The sequence below is a fragment of the Oncorhynchus keta genome, unplaced genomic scaffold (genome assembly GCF_023373465.1).
Source record: "Oncorhynchus keta strain PuntledgeMale-10-30-2019 unplaced genomic scaffold, Oket_V2 Un_scaffold_2955_pilon_pilon, whole genome shotgun sequence".
Lineage (NCBI taxonomy): Eukaryota > Metazoa > Chordata > Actinopteri > Salmoniformes > Salmonidae > Oncorhynchus > Oncorhynchus keta.
The window spans coordinates 431,248-444,794 of record NW_026290906.1 but is presented as its reverse complement, the minus strand read 5'-3'; the positions used below and the strand labels follow the sequence as shown (position 1 = coordinate 444,794).

At 49.4% G+C, this 13,547-nt stretch overlaps 1 protein-coding gene across 1 annotated transcript in view; it reads right to left on the bottom strand.

The window, feature by feature from the left end:
- The window catches only part of kif1c (kinesin family member 1C), a gene marked incomplete at its 3' end in the record, with an annotated part of 98,688 nt that extends 85,634 nt beyond the window's left edge, over positions 1-13,054 (bottom strand). Inside the window, exon 1 of the mRNA XM_052515580.1 lies at positions 12,464-13,054. The remainder of the gene's footprint in view (positions 1-12,463) is intronic.
- Between the last annotated feature and the right edge of the window lie 493 nt (positions 13,055-13,547).

The following is a 13,547-nucleotide window of genomic DNA, read 5'->3' as shown; positions in this document are numbered from 1 at the left end:
AGTCACTGAGCTCTACGGGCCGTTCTACTGCTCCTGAATCTAGTCACTGAGCTCTACGGGCCGTTCTACTGCTCCTGAATCTAGTCATTGAGCTCTACGGGCCGTTCTACTGCTCCTGAATCTAGTCATTGAGCTCTACGGGCCGTTCTACTGCTCCTGAATCTAGTCACTGAGCTCTACGGGCCGTTCTACTGCTCCTGAATCTAGTCATTGAGCTCTACGGGCCGTTCTACTGCTCCTGAATCTAGTCATTGAGCTCTACGGGCCGTTCTACTGCTCCTGAATCTAGTCACTGAGCTCTACGGGCCGTTCTACTGCTCCTGAATCTAGTCACTGAGCTCTACGGGCCGTTCTACTGCTCCTGAATCTAGTCACTGAGCTCTACACAGGGACAGACAGAGACGGACACAGAGACAGACAGAGACAATCCCAAAATCTTTAGATTTTCAGGTTTGACTCGTATGATCAGGTTCAAAGACACACAGAACACGTGTGTGTGTGTGTGTGTGTGTGTGTGTGTGTGTGTGTGTGTGTGTGTGTGTGTGTGTGTGTGTGTGTGTGTGTGTGTGTGTGTGTGTGTGGTACAGAGTACTGAAGGAGCAGAGTGGAATGTGTTCTAGGAGGAAGAGAGAAACCCTGACATCACAGCAAAGGTATTCTAAAACACACAGCGTGTTTCCACTGCAGGGTACTACACAGTGCTGTGGCCGTGTTTCCAGTGCTGTGGCCGTGTTTCCAGTGCAGGGTATTATACAGTGCTGTGGCCATGTTTCCAGTGCTGTGGCCGTGTTTCCAGTGCTGGGTATTATACAGTGCTGTGATCGTGTTTCCACTGCAGGGTATTATACAGTGCTGTGATCGTGTTTCCAGTGCTGTGGCCGTGTTTCCAGTGCAGGGCATTATACAGTGCTGTGGCCGTGTTTCCACTGCAGGGTATTATACAGTGCTGTGGCCATGTTTCCAGTGCTGTGGCCGTGTTTCCAGTGCTGTGGCCGTGTTCCCAGTGCTGTGGCCGTGTTTCCAGTGCAGGGTATTATACAGTGCTGTGGCCGTGTTCCCAGTGCAGGGTATTATACAGTGCTGTGATCGTGTTTCCAGTGCAGGGTATTATACAGTGCTGTGATCGTGTTTCCAGTGCAGGGTATTATACAGTGCTGTGATCGTGTTTCCAGTGCAGGGCATTATACAGTGCTGTGACCGTGTTTCCAGTGCAGGGCATTATACAGTGCTGTGGCCGTGTTTCCACTGCAGGGTATTATACAGTGCTGTGGCCGTGTTCCCAGTGCTGTGGCCGTGTTCCCAGTGATGTGGCCGTGTTCCCAGTGCAGGGTATTATACAGTGCTGTGATCGTGTTTCCAGTGCAGGGTATTATACAGTGCTGTGATCGTGTTTCCAGTGCAGGGTATTATACAGTGCTGTGGCCGTGTTTCCACTGCAGGGTATTATACAGTGCTGTGGCCATGTTTCCAGTGCTGTGGCCGTGTTTCCAGTGCTGTGGCCGTGTTCCCAGTGCTGTGGCCGTGTTTCCACTGCAGGGTATTATACAGTGCTGTGGCCATGTTTCCAGTGCTGTGGCCGTGTTTCCAGTGCTGTGGCCATGTTTCCAGTGCTGTGATCGTGTTTCCAGTGCAGGGTATTATACAGTGCTGTGGCCGTGTTTCCAGTGCAGGGTATTATACAGTGCTGTGATCGTGTTTCCAGTGCAGGGTATTATACAGTGCTGTGATCGTGTTTCCAGTGCAGGGTATTATACAGTGCTGTGGTCGTGTTTCCAGTGCAGGGTATTATACAGTGCTGTGGCCGTGTTTCCACTGCAGGGTATTATACAGTGCTGTGGCCGTGTTTCCAGTGCAGGGTATTATACAGTGCTGTGACCGTGTTTCCAGTGCAGGGTATTATACAGTGCTGTGGCCATGTTTCCAGTGCTGTGGCCGTGTTTCCAGTGCTGTGGCCGTGTTTCCAGTGCTGTGGCCGTGTTTCCACTGCTGTGGCCGTGTTCCCAGTGCAGGGTATTATACAGTGCTGTGGCCATGTTTCCACTGCTGTGGCCGTGTTCCCAGTGCAGGGTATTATACAGTGCTGTGATCGTGTTTCCAGTGCAGGGTATTATACAGTGCTGTGATCGTGTTTCCAGTGCAGGGTATTATACAGTGCTGTGATCGTGTTTCCAGTGCAGGGCATTATACAGTGCTGTGGCCGTGTTTCCACTGCAGGGTATTATACAGTGCTGTGGCCATGTTTCCAGTGCTGTGGCCGTGTTTCCAGTGCTGTGGCCGTGTTTCCACTGCTGTGGCCGTGTTTCCAGTGCAGGGTATTATACAGTGCTGTGATCGTGTTTCCAGTGCAGGGTATTATACAGTGCTGTGGCCGTGTTTCCAGTGCTGTGGCCGTGTTTCCAGTGCTGTGGCCGTGTTTCCACTGCAGGGTATTATACAGTGCTGTGGCCGTGTTTCCAGTGCAGGGTATTATACAGTGCTGTGATCGTGTTTCCAGTGCAGGGTATTATACAGTGCTGTGGCCGTGTTTCCAGTGCTGTGGCCGTGTTTCCAGTGCTGTGGCCATGTTTCCAGTGCTGTGGCCGTGTTTCCAGTGCTGTGGCCGTGTTTCCAGTGCTGTGGCCGTGTTTCCAGTGCTGTGGCCGTGTTTCCAGTGCTGTGGCTGTGTTTCCAGTGCTGTGGCCGTGTTTCCAGTGCTGTGGCCATGTTTCCAGTGCTGTGGCCGTGTTTCCAGTGCAGGGTATTATACAGTGATAGGGCCGTGTTTCCACTGCAGGGTATTATACAGTGCTATGGCCGTGTTTCCAGTGCTGTGGCCATGTTTCCAGTGCAGGGTATTATACAGTGATAGGGCCGTGTTTCCACTGCAGGGTATTATACAGTGCTATGGCCGTGTTTCCAGTGCAGGGTATTATACAGTGCTGTGATCGTGTTTCCAGTGCTGGGTATTATACAGTGATAGGGCCGTGTTTCCGGTGCTGGGTATTATACAGTGATAGGGCCGTGTTTCCACTGCAGGGTATTATACAGTGCTGTGGCCGTGTTTCCAGTGCAGGGTATTATACAGTGCTGTGATCGTGTTTCCAGTGCTGGGTATTATACAGTGATAGGGCCGTGTTTCCGGTGCTGGGTATTATACAGTGCTGTGGCCGTGTTTCCAGTGCTGTGGCCGTGTTTCCAGTGCTGTGGCCGTGTTTCCAGTGCTGTGGCCGTGTTTCCAGTGCAGGGTATTATACAGTGATAGGGCCGTGTTTCCACTGCAGGGTATTATACAGTGCTGTGGCCGTGTTTCCAGTGCAGGGTATTATACAGTGATAGGGCCGTGTTTCCACTGCAGGGTATTATACAGTGCTGTGGCCATGTTTCCAGTGCTGTGATCGTGTTTCCAGTGCAGGGTATTATACAGTGATAGGGCCGTGTTTCCACTGCAGGGTATTATACAGTGCTGTGGCCGTGTTTCCAGTGCAGGGTATTATACAGTGCTGTGGCCGTGTTTCCAGTGCAGGGTATTATACAGTGCTGTGGCCGTGTTTCCACTGCTGTGGCCGTGTTTCCAGTGCAGGGTATTATACAGTGCTGTGGCCATGTTTCCAGTGCTGGGTATTATACAGTGCTGTGATCGTGTTTCCAGTGCAGGGTATTATACAGTGCTGTGGCCGTGTTTCCAGTGCTGGGTATTATACAGTGCTGTGATCGTATTTCCAGTGCAGGGTATTATACAGTGCTGTGGCCGTGTTTCCAGTGCAGGGTATTATACAGTGATGTGGCCGTGTTTCCAGTGCTGGGTATTATACAGTGATAGGGCCGTGTTTCCAGTGCAGGGTATTATACAGTGCTGTGATCGTGTTTCCAGTGCTGGGTATTATACAGTGATAGGGCCGTGTTTCCGGTGCTGGGTATTATACAGTGCTGTGGCCGTGTTTCCAGTGCTGTGGCCGTGTTTCCAGTGCAGGGTATTATACAGTGATAGGGCCGTGTTTCCAGTGCAGGGTATTATACAGTGCTGTGGCCGTGTTTCCAGTGCAGGGTATTATACAGTGCTGTGATCGTGTTTCCAGTGCAGGGTATTATACAGTGCTGTGGCCGTGTTTCCAGTGCTGTGGCCGTGTTTCCAGTGCAGGGTATTATACAGTGCTGTGGCCGTGTTTCCAGTGCTGTGGCCGTGTTTCCAGTGCAGGGTATTATACAGTGCTGTGGCCGTGTTTCCAGTGCTGGGTATTATACAGTGCTGTGGCCGTGTTTCCAGTACTGGGTATTATACAGTGCTGTGACCGTGTTTCCAGTGCAGGGTATTATACAGTGCTGTGGCCGTGTTTCCAGTGCATGGTATTATAGTGCTGTGGCCGTGTTTCCAGTGCAGGGTATTATACAGTGCTGTGGCCGTGTTTCCAGTGCTGGGTATTATACAGTGCTGTGGCCGTGTTTCCAGTGCTGTGGCCATGTTTCCAGTGCAGGGTATTATACAGTGCTGTGATCGTGTTTCCACTGCAGGGTATTATACAGTGCTGTGGCCGTGTTTCCAGTGCAGGGTATTATACAGTGCTGTGATCGTGTTTCCACTGCAGGGTATTATACAGTGCTGTGGCCGTGTTTCCAGTGCAGGGTATTATACAGTGCTGTGGCCGTGTTTCCAGTGCTGGGTATTATACAGTGATAGGGCCGTGTTTCCAGTGCAGGGTATTATACAGTGCTGTGGCCGTGTTTCCAGTGCAGGGTATTATACAGTGCTGTGGCCATGTTTCCAGTGCTGTGGCCGTGTTTCCAGTGCTGGGTATTATACAGTGCTGTGATCGTGTTTCCAGTGCAGGGTATTATACAGTGCTGTGGCCGTGTTTCCAGTGCAGGGTATTATACAGTGCTGTGGCCATGTTTCCAGTGCTGTGGCCGTGTTTCCAGTGCTGGGTATTATACAGTGCTGTGGCCGTGTTTCCAGTGCTGGGTATTATACAGTGCTGTGGCCGTGTTTCCAGTGCTGTGGCCATGTTTCCAGTGCAGGGTATTATACAGTGCTGTGGCCGTGTTTCCAGTGCAGGGTATTATACAGTGCTGTGATCGTGTTTCCAGTGCAGGGTATTATACAGTGCTGTGGCCGTGTTTCCAGTGCTGGGTATTATACAGTGCTGTGGCCGTGTTTCCAGTGCTGGGTATTATACAGTGCTGTGATCGTGTTTCCAGTGCTGGGTATTATACAGTGATGTGGCCGTGTTTCCAGTGCAGGGTATTATACAGTGCTGTGATCGTGTTTCCAGTGCAGGGTATTATACAGTGCTGTGATCGTGTTTCCAGTGCTGGGTATTATACAGTGATGTGGCCGTGTTTCCAGTGCAGGGTATTATACAGTGCTGTGATCGTGTTTCCAGTGCTGGGTATTATACAGTGCTGTGATCGTGTTTCCAGTGCTGGGTATTATACAGTGATGTGGCCGTGTTTCCAGTGCAGGGTATTATACAGTGCTGTGATCGTGTTTCCAGTGCAGGGTATTATACAGTGATGTGATGGTGTTTCCAGTGCAGGGTATTATACAGTGATGTGGCCGTGTTTCCAGTGCAGGGTATTATACAGTGCTGTGATCGTGTTTCCAGTGCAGGGTATTATACAGTGCTGTGGCCGTGTTTCCAGTGCAGGGTATTATACAGTGCTGTGGCCGTGTTTCCAGTGCTGTGGCCGTGTTTCCAGTGCTGGGTATTATACAGTGATGTGGCCGTGTTTCCAGTGCAGGGTATTATACAGTGATGTGATGGTGTTTCCAGTGCAGGGTATTATACAGTGATGTGGCCGTGTTTCCAGTGCTGGGTATTATACAGTGCTGTGGCCGTGTTTCCAGTGCAGGGTATTATACAGTGATAGGGCCGTGTTTCCAGTGCTGTGGCCGTGTTTCCAGTGTAGGGTATTATACAGTGCTGTGATCGTGTTTCCAGTGCAGGGTATTATACAGTGATAGGGCCGTGTTTCCAGTGCAGGGTATTATACAGTGCTGTGATCGTGTTTCCAGTGCAGGGTATTATACAGTGCTGTGATCGTGTTTCCAGTGCTGGGTATTATACAGTGATGTGGCCGTGTTTCCACTGCAGGGTATTATACAGTGCTGTGGCCGTGTTTCCAGTGCTGTGGCCGTGTTTCCAGTGTAGGGTATTATACAGTGCTGTGATCGTGTTTCCAGTGCAGGGTATTATACAGTGCTGTGATCGTGTTTCCAGTGCAGGGTATTACACAGTGCTGTGATCGTGTTTCCAGTGCAGGGTATTATACAGTGCTGTGATCGTGTTTCCAGTGCAGGGTATTATACAGTGCTGTGGCCGTGTTTCCAGTGCTGTGGCCGTGTTTCCAGTGTAGGGTATTATACAGTGCTGTGATCGTGTTTCCAGTGCTGGGTATTATACAGTGATGTGGCCGTGTTTCCAGTGCAGGGTATTATACAGTGCTGTGATCGTGTTTCCAGTGCTGGGTATTATACAGTGATAGGGCCGTGTTTCCAGTGCTGGGTATTATACAGTGCTGTGGCCGTGTTTCCAGTGCAGGGTATTATACAGTGCTGTGGCCGTGTTTCCAGTGCAGGGTATTATACAGTGCTGTGGCCGTGTTTCCACTGCTGTGGCCGTGTTTCCAGTGCAGGGTATTATACAGTGCTGTGGCCGTGTTTCCACTGCAGGGTATTATACAGTGCTGTGGCCGTGTTTCCAGTGCTGTGGCCGTGTTTCCAGTGCTGTGGCCGTGTTTCCAGTGCAGGGTATTATACAGTGCTGTGGCCGTGTTTCCAGTGCTGTGGCCGTGTTTCCAGTGCTGTGGCCGTGTTTCCAGTGTAGGGTATTATACAGTGCTGTGATCGTGTTTCCAGTGCTGGGTATTATACAGTGATGTGGCCGTGTTTCCAGTGCAGGGTATTATACAGTGCTGTGGCTGTGTTTCCAGTGCAGGGTATTATACAGTGCTGTGGCCGTGTTTCCACTGCTGGGTATTATACAGTGCTGTGGCCGTGTTTCCAGTGCTGTGGCCGTGTTTCCAGTGCAGGGTATTATACAGTGCTGTGGCCGTGTTTCCAGTGCTGTGGCCGTGTTTCCAGTGCTGTGGCCGTGTTTCCAGTGTAGGGTATTATACAGTGCTGTGATCGTGTTTCCAGTGCAGGGTATTATACAGTGATAGGGCCGTGTTTCCAGTGCAGGGTATTATACAGTGCTGTGGCCATGTTTCCAGTGCTGTGGCCGTGTTTCCAGTGCAGGGTATTATACAGTGATGTGGCCGTGTTTCCAGTGCAGGGTATTATACAGTGCTGTGATCGTGTTTCCAGTGCTGGGTATTATACAGTGCTGTGGCTGTGTTTCCAGTGCAGGGTATTATACAGTGCTGTGGCCGTGTTTCCAGTGCAGGGTATTATACAGTGCTGTGGCTGTGTTTCCAGTGCAGGGTATTATACAGTGCTGTGGCCGTGTTTCCACTGCAGGGTATTATACAGTGATAGGGCCGTGTTTCCGGTGCTGGGTATTATACAGTGCTGTGGCCGTGTTTCCAGTGCTGTGGCCATGTTTCCAGTGCAGGGTATTATACAGTGCTGTGGCCGAGTTTCCACTGCAGGGTATTATACAGTGCTGTGGCCGTGTTTCCAGTGCAGGGTATTATACAGTGCTGTGGCCGTGTTTCCAGTGCTGGGTATTATACAGTGCTGTGGCCGTGTTTCCAGTGCAGGGTATTATACAGTGCTGTGGCCATGTTTCCAGTGCTGTGGCCGTGTTTCCAGTGCTGTGGCCGTGTTTCCAGTGCAGGGTATTATACAGTGCTGTGGCCGTGTTTGAAGTGCAGGGTATTATACAGTGCTGTGGCCGTGTTTCCAGTGCAGGGTATTATACAGTGCTGTGATCGTGTTTCCAGTGCAGGGTATTATACAGTGCTGTGATCGTGTTTCCAGTGCTGGGTATTATACAGTGATGTGGCCGTGTTTCCAGTGCAGGGTATTATACAGTGCTGTGGCTGTGTTTCCAGTGCAGGGTATTATACAGTGCTGTGGCTGTGTTTCCAGTGCAGGGTATTATACAGTGCTGTGGCCGTGTTTCCAGTGCAGGGTATTATACAGTGCTGTGGCTGTGTTTCCAGTGCAGGGTATTATACAGTGCTGTGGCCATGTTTCCAGTGCTGTGGCCGTGTTTCCAGTGCAGGGTATTATACAGTGATGTGGCCGTGTTTCCAGTGCAGGGTATTATACAGTGCTGTGATCGTGTTTCCAGTGCTGGGTATTATACAGTGATGTGGCCGTGTTTCCAGTGCAGGGTATTATACAGTGCTGTGGCTGTGTTTCCAGTGCAGGGTATTATACAGTGCTGTGGCTGTGTTTCCAGTGCAGGGTATTATACAGTGCTGTGGCCGTGTTTCCACTGCAGGGTATTATACAGTGATAGGGCCGTGTTTCCGGTGCTGGGTATTATACAGTGCTGTGGCCGTGTTTCCAGTGCTGTGGCCGTGTTTCCACTGCAGGGTATTATACAGTGATAGGGCCGTGTTTCCGGTGCTGGGTATTATACAGTGCTGTGGCCGTGTTTCCAGTGCAGGGTATTATACAGTGCTGTGGCCGAGTTTCCACTGCAGGGTATTATACAGTGCTGTGGCCGTGTTTCCAGTGCAGGGTATTATACAGTGCTGTGGCCGTGTTTCCAGTGCTGGGTATTATAGTGCTGTGGCCGTGTTTCCAGTGCAGGGTATTATACAGTGCTGTGGCCGTGTTTCCAGTGCTGTGGCCATGTTTCCAGTGCTGTGGCCGTGTTTCCAGTGCAGGGTATTATACAGTGCTGTGGCCGTGTTTCCAGTGCAGGGTATTATACAGTGCTGTGGCCGTGTTTCCAGTGCTGGGTATTATACAGTGATAGGGCCGTGTTTCCAGTGCAGGGTATTATACAGTGCTGTGGCCGTGTTTCCAGTGCAGGGTATTATACAGTGCTGTGGCCGTGTTTCCAGTGCAGGGTATTATACAGTGCTGTGGCCGTGTTTCCAGTGCTGTGGCCGTGTTTCCAGTGCAGGGTATTATACAGTGCTGTGGCCGTGTTTCCACTGCAGGGTATTATACAGTGCTGTGGCCGTGTTTCCAGTGCTGTGGCCGTGTTTCCAGTGCTGTGGCCGTGTTTCCAGTGCAGGGTATTATACAGTGCTGTGGCCGTGTTTCCAGTGCAGGGTATTATACAGTGCTGTGGCCGTGTTTCCAGTGCAGGGTATTATACAGTGCTGTGGCCGTGTTTCCAGTGCAGGGTATTATACAGTGCTGTGATCGTGTTTCCAGTGCAGGGTATTATACAGGTCAGTTAACCCACTGTTCCTAGGTCAGTTAACCCACTGTTCCTAGACCAGTTAACCCACTGTTCCTAGACCAGTTAACCCACTGTTCCTAGACCAGTTAACCCACTGTTCCTAGACCAGTTAACCCACTGTTCCTAGACCAGTTAACCCACTATTCCTAGGTCAGTTAACCCACTGTTCCTAGGCCAGTTAACCCACTGTTGCTAGACCAGTTAACCCACTGTTCCCAGGTCAGTTAACCCACTGTTCCCAGGTCAGTTAACCCACTGTTCCTAGACCAGTTAACCCACTGTTCCTAGACCAGTTAACCCACTGTTCCTAGACCAGTTAACCCACTGTTCCTAGGTCAGTTAACCCACTGTTCCTAGGTCAGTTAACCCACTGTTCCTAGGTCAGTTAACACACTGTTCCTAGACCAGTTAACACACTGTTCCTAGGTCAGTTAACCCACTGTTCCTATACCAGTTAACCACTGTTCCTAGGTCAGTTAACCCACTGTTCCTAGGCCAGTTAACCCACTGTTCCTAGACCAGTTAACCCACTGTTCCTAGACCAGTTAACCCACTGTTCCTATACCAGTTAACCCACTGTTCCTAGACCAGTTAACCCACTGTTCCGAGGCCAGTTATCCCACTGTTCCGAGGCCAGTTATCCCACTGTTCCGAGGCCAGTTAACCCACTGTTCCGAGGCCAGTTAACCCACTGTTAACCCACCATCACTCCAGGAACCCCTTCCCCCTATACATATCTACCTCCATCACTCCAGTATCCCTGTCTCCTTCCCCCTATACATATCTACCTCCATCACTCCAGTATCCCTGTCTCCTTCCCCCTATACATATCTACCTCCATCACTCCAGTATCCCTATACATATCTACCTCCATCACTCCAGTATCCCTGTACATATCTACCTCCATCACTCCAGTATCCCTGTACATATCTACCTCCATCACTCCAGTAACCCTGTACATATCTACCTCCATCACTCCAGTATCCCTGTCTCCTTCCCCCTATACATATCTACCTCCATCACTCCAGTATCCCTGTACATATCTACCTCCATCACTCCAGTATCCCTGTCTCCTTCCCCCTATACATATCTACCTCCATCACTCCAGTAACCCTGTACATATCTACCTCCATCACTCCAGTATCCCTGTCTCCTTCCCCCTATACATATCTACCTCCATCACTCCAGTATCCCTGTACATATCTACCTCCATCACTCCAGTATCCCTGTCTCCTTCCCCCTATACATATCTACCTCCATCACTCCAGTATCCCTGTACATATCTACCTCCATCACTCCAGTATCCCTATACATATCTACCTCCATCACTCCACTATCCCTGTACATATCTACCTCCATCACTCCAGTATCCCTGTACATATCTACCTCCATCACTCCAGTATCCCTGTCTCCTTCCCCCTATACATATCTACCTCCATCACTCCAGTATCCCTGTACATATCTACCTCCATCACTCCAGTATCCCTATACATATCTACCTCCATCACTCCACTATCCCTGTACATATCTACCTCCATCACTCCACTATCCCTGTACATATCTACCTCCATCACTCCAGTATCCCTGTCTCCTTCCCCCTATACATATCTACCTCCATCACTCCAGTATCCCTGTACATATCAACCTCCATCACTCCAGTATCCCTGTACATATCTACCTCCATCACTCCAGTATCCCTATACATATCAACCTCCATCACTCCAGTATCCCTGTACATATCTACCTCCATCACTCCAGTAACCCCGTCTCCTTCCCCCTATACATATCTACCTCCATCACTCCAGTATCCCTGTACATATCTACCTCCATCACTCCAGTAACCCTGTCTCCTTCCCCCTATACATATCTACCTCCATCACTCCAGTAACCCTGTACATATCTACCTCCATCACTCCAGTAACCCTGTACATATCTACCTCCATCACTCCAGTATCCCTGTCTCCTTCCCCCTATACATATCTACCTCCATCACTCCAGTATCCCTATACATATCAACCTCCATCACTCCAGTATCCCTATACATATCTACCTCCATCACTCCAGTAACCCTGTACATATCTACCTCCATCACTCCAGTATCCCTGTCTCCTTCCCCCTATACATATCTACCTCCATCACTCCAGTATCCCTGTACATATCTACCTCCATCACTCCAGTATCCCTGTCTCCTTCCCCCTATACATATCAACCTCCATCACTCCAGTATCCCTGTACATATCTACCTCCATCACTCCAGTAACCCTGTACATATCTACCTCCATCACTCCAGTATCCCTGTCTCCTTCCCCCTATACATATCTACCTCCATCACTCCAGTATCCCTGTACATATCTACCTCCATCACTCCAGTAACCCTGTCTCCTTCCCCCTATACATATCTACCTCCATCACTCCAGTAACCCTGTCTCCTTCCCCCTATACATATCTACCTCCATCACTCCAGTAACCCTGTACATATCTACCTCCATCACTCCAGTAACCCTGTCTCCTTCCCCCTGTACATATCTACCTCCATCACTCCAGTATCCCTGTACATATCTACCTCCATCACTCCAGTAACCCTGTCTCCTTCCCCCTGTACATATCTACCTCCATCACTCCACTATCCCTGTACATTGGTAATACTTACTTAATTGTATTTTTCTTAGTCTTATTTCTCCTGTGTTTTTTCTAGTAATACATCGTTATTGATTATTGCTTTGTTGGGTTTTGAGTTCGCAAGAAAGGCATTTCACTGTAGTTGTTCATGTGACATTACAACTGGAAACCTGAAACTTAACAGGCTGGACCTCCGGCAGGTCCACGTGATCCCTCAGGCGACGTCACCAGAGACGGGCTTGGTGCCACCGGGGCCAGCGAGACTACCGACAGTCAGTCAGGGTGGCATTTAGAACGATCTGACTTGGTGACTTTAATCATAATCTAATTTGTTGTCCTAAAACTATGTCAAAAATAAATAAATAATAAATCAAACAATTGCTGTAAATAAACGCGTCATAGCCTGAAGGATGATTGGAATGTTTCTGATTAACTCTAGAGTTACTGACCACACACACACACCGTGTCTCTGAGCTGGCCAGGCCTACCCGTCCGGTCCCGTGTCTCTGAGCGGATCAGGCCTACAGGGCTGCTGCTCCCCAGACCAAGTTATGACTCACCTTTACTGGAGAACAAATGGTGGGTCTAGTGGCTCAGCGACGTCCAGTTAGATAATCCTCGTCATGCCCCGTTACCGCACCAGACAGAAATAAGAACCACGGAGAAAAGTGTTTCAGAAGTTGGGTGGGGGCGCTGTGTCCTTTAGGCGAATTACAACTCCTCGCGACCTGAAAGTAAAAGTTCCCAAACGATTAAAAGTGTCGTTAATACAGAGAGATTAAGTGTCGACGAGAGAGGATTCAGTCCCGGGAGAGAGAAACGGAAAGTTTAGCGTCGGCCGATCGGTGTGGTCTGATCTCGGATTGGGCTGAATCACGGCAGAGGAAAAGGCAGGCAGAGTTCTGGTCCCGTTAACGTTCTGTCTGTCCGGTGAACCGGAGTTAGTTTGACCTCAGGTCCCGGTCTGACAGCTGGACGGGGAAGTCCTCTCTCCGTTATTTACCGGGCCGGTTGGAAAGGAAAAATAAAAATAAAAAATAAAAAAATAAAGTGTGCGGCCCTCGCCTCAAGCGCTCCTCCTCTCCTCACCTCTCGCACTACTCAGAGGAACCAGCCGGTCGCCATCACCCGCGTGACGTCAGGGGTAGAACCGGACAGCGAGCTCAGTTAAAGGGGCAGTGTATTCGGGTGTGTTATAGTGCAGGGCTCGAGCAAAAACCTGCACACACAGTAGCGCTCCAAATCAAATCAAATTGTATTAGTCACATGCGCCGAATACAACAGGTGTAAACATTAACGTGAAACACTTACTTACAAGCCCTTAAACAACAATGTAGTTTTAAGAAAAATAAGAGTTAAGAAAATAGTTACTAAATAAACTAATGTTTTAAAAAAAGTAACACAATAAAATAACAATAACGAGGCTATATACGGGGGGTGGTACCGAGTCAGTGTGCGGGGTACAGGTTAGTTGAGGTCATATGAGGAGAGTTGACCAAATTAAAACAAATGTGTCGGGTGTGCGGAATACAACTGGTGGTAGACTTTACCGTGAAACACAACTAATAAGGTATTTGAGGTAGATATGTACATGAAGGTAAAGTGACTAGACATCAGGATAGATAATAAGTTATTTGAGGTAGA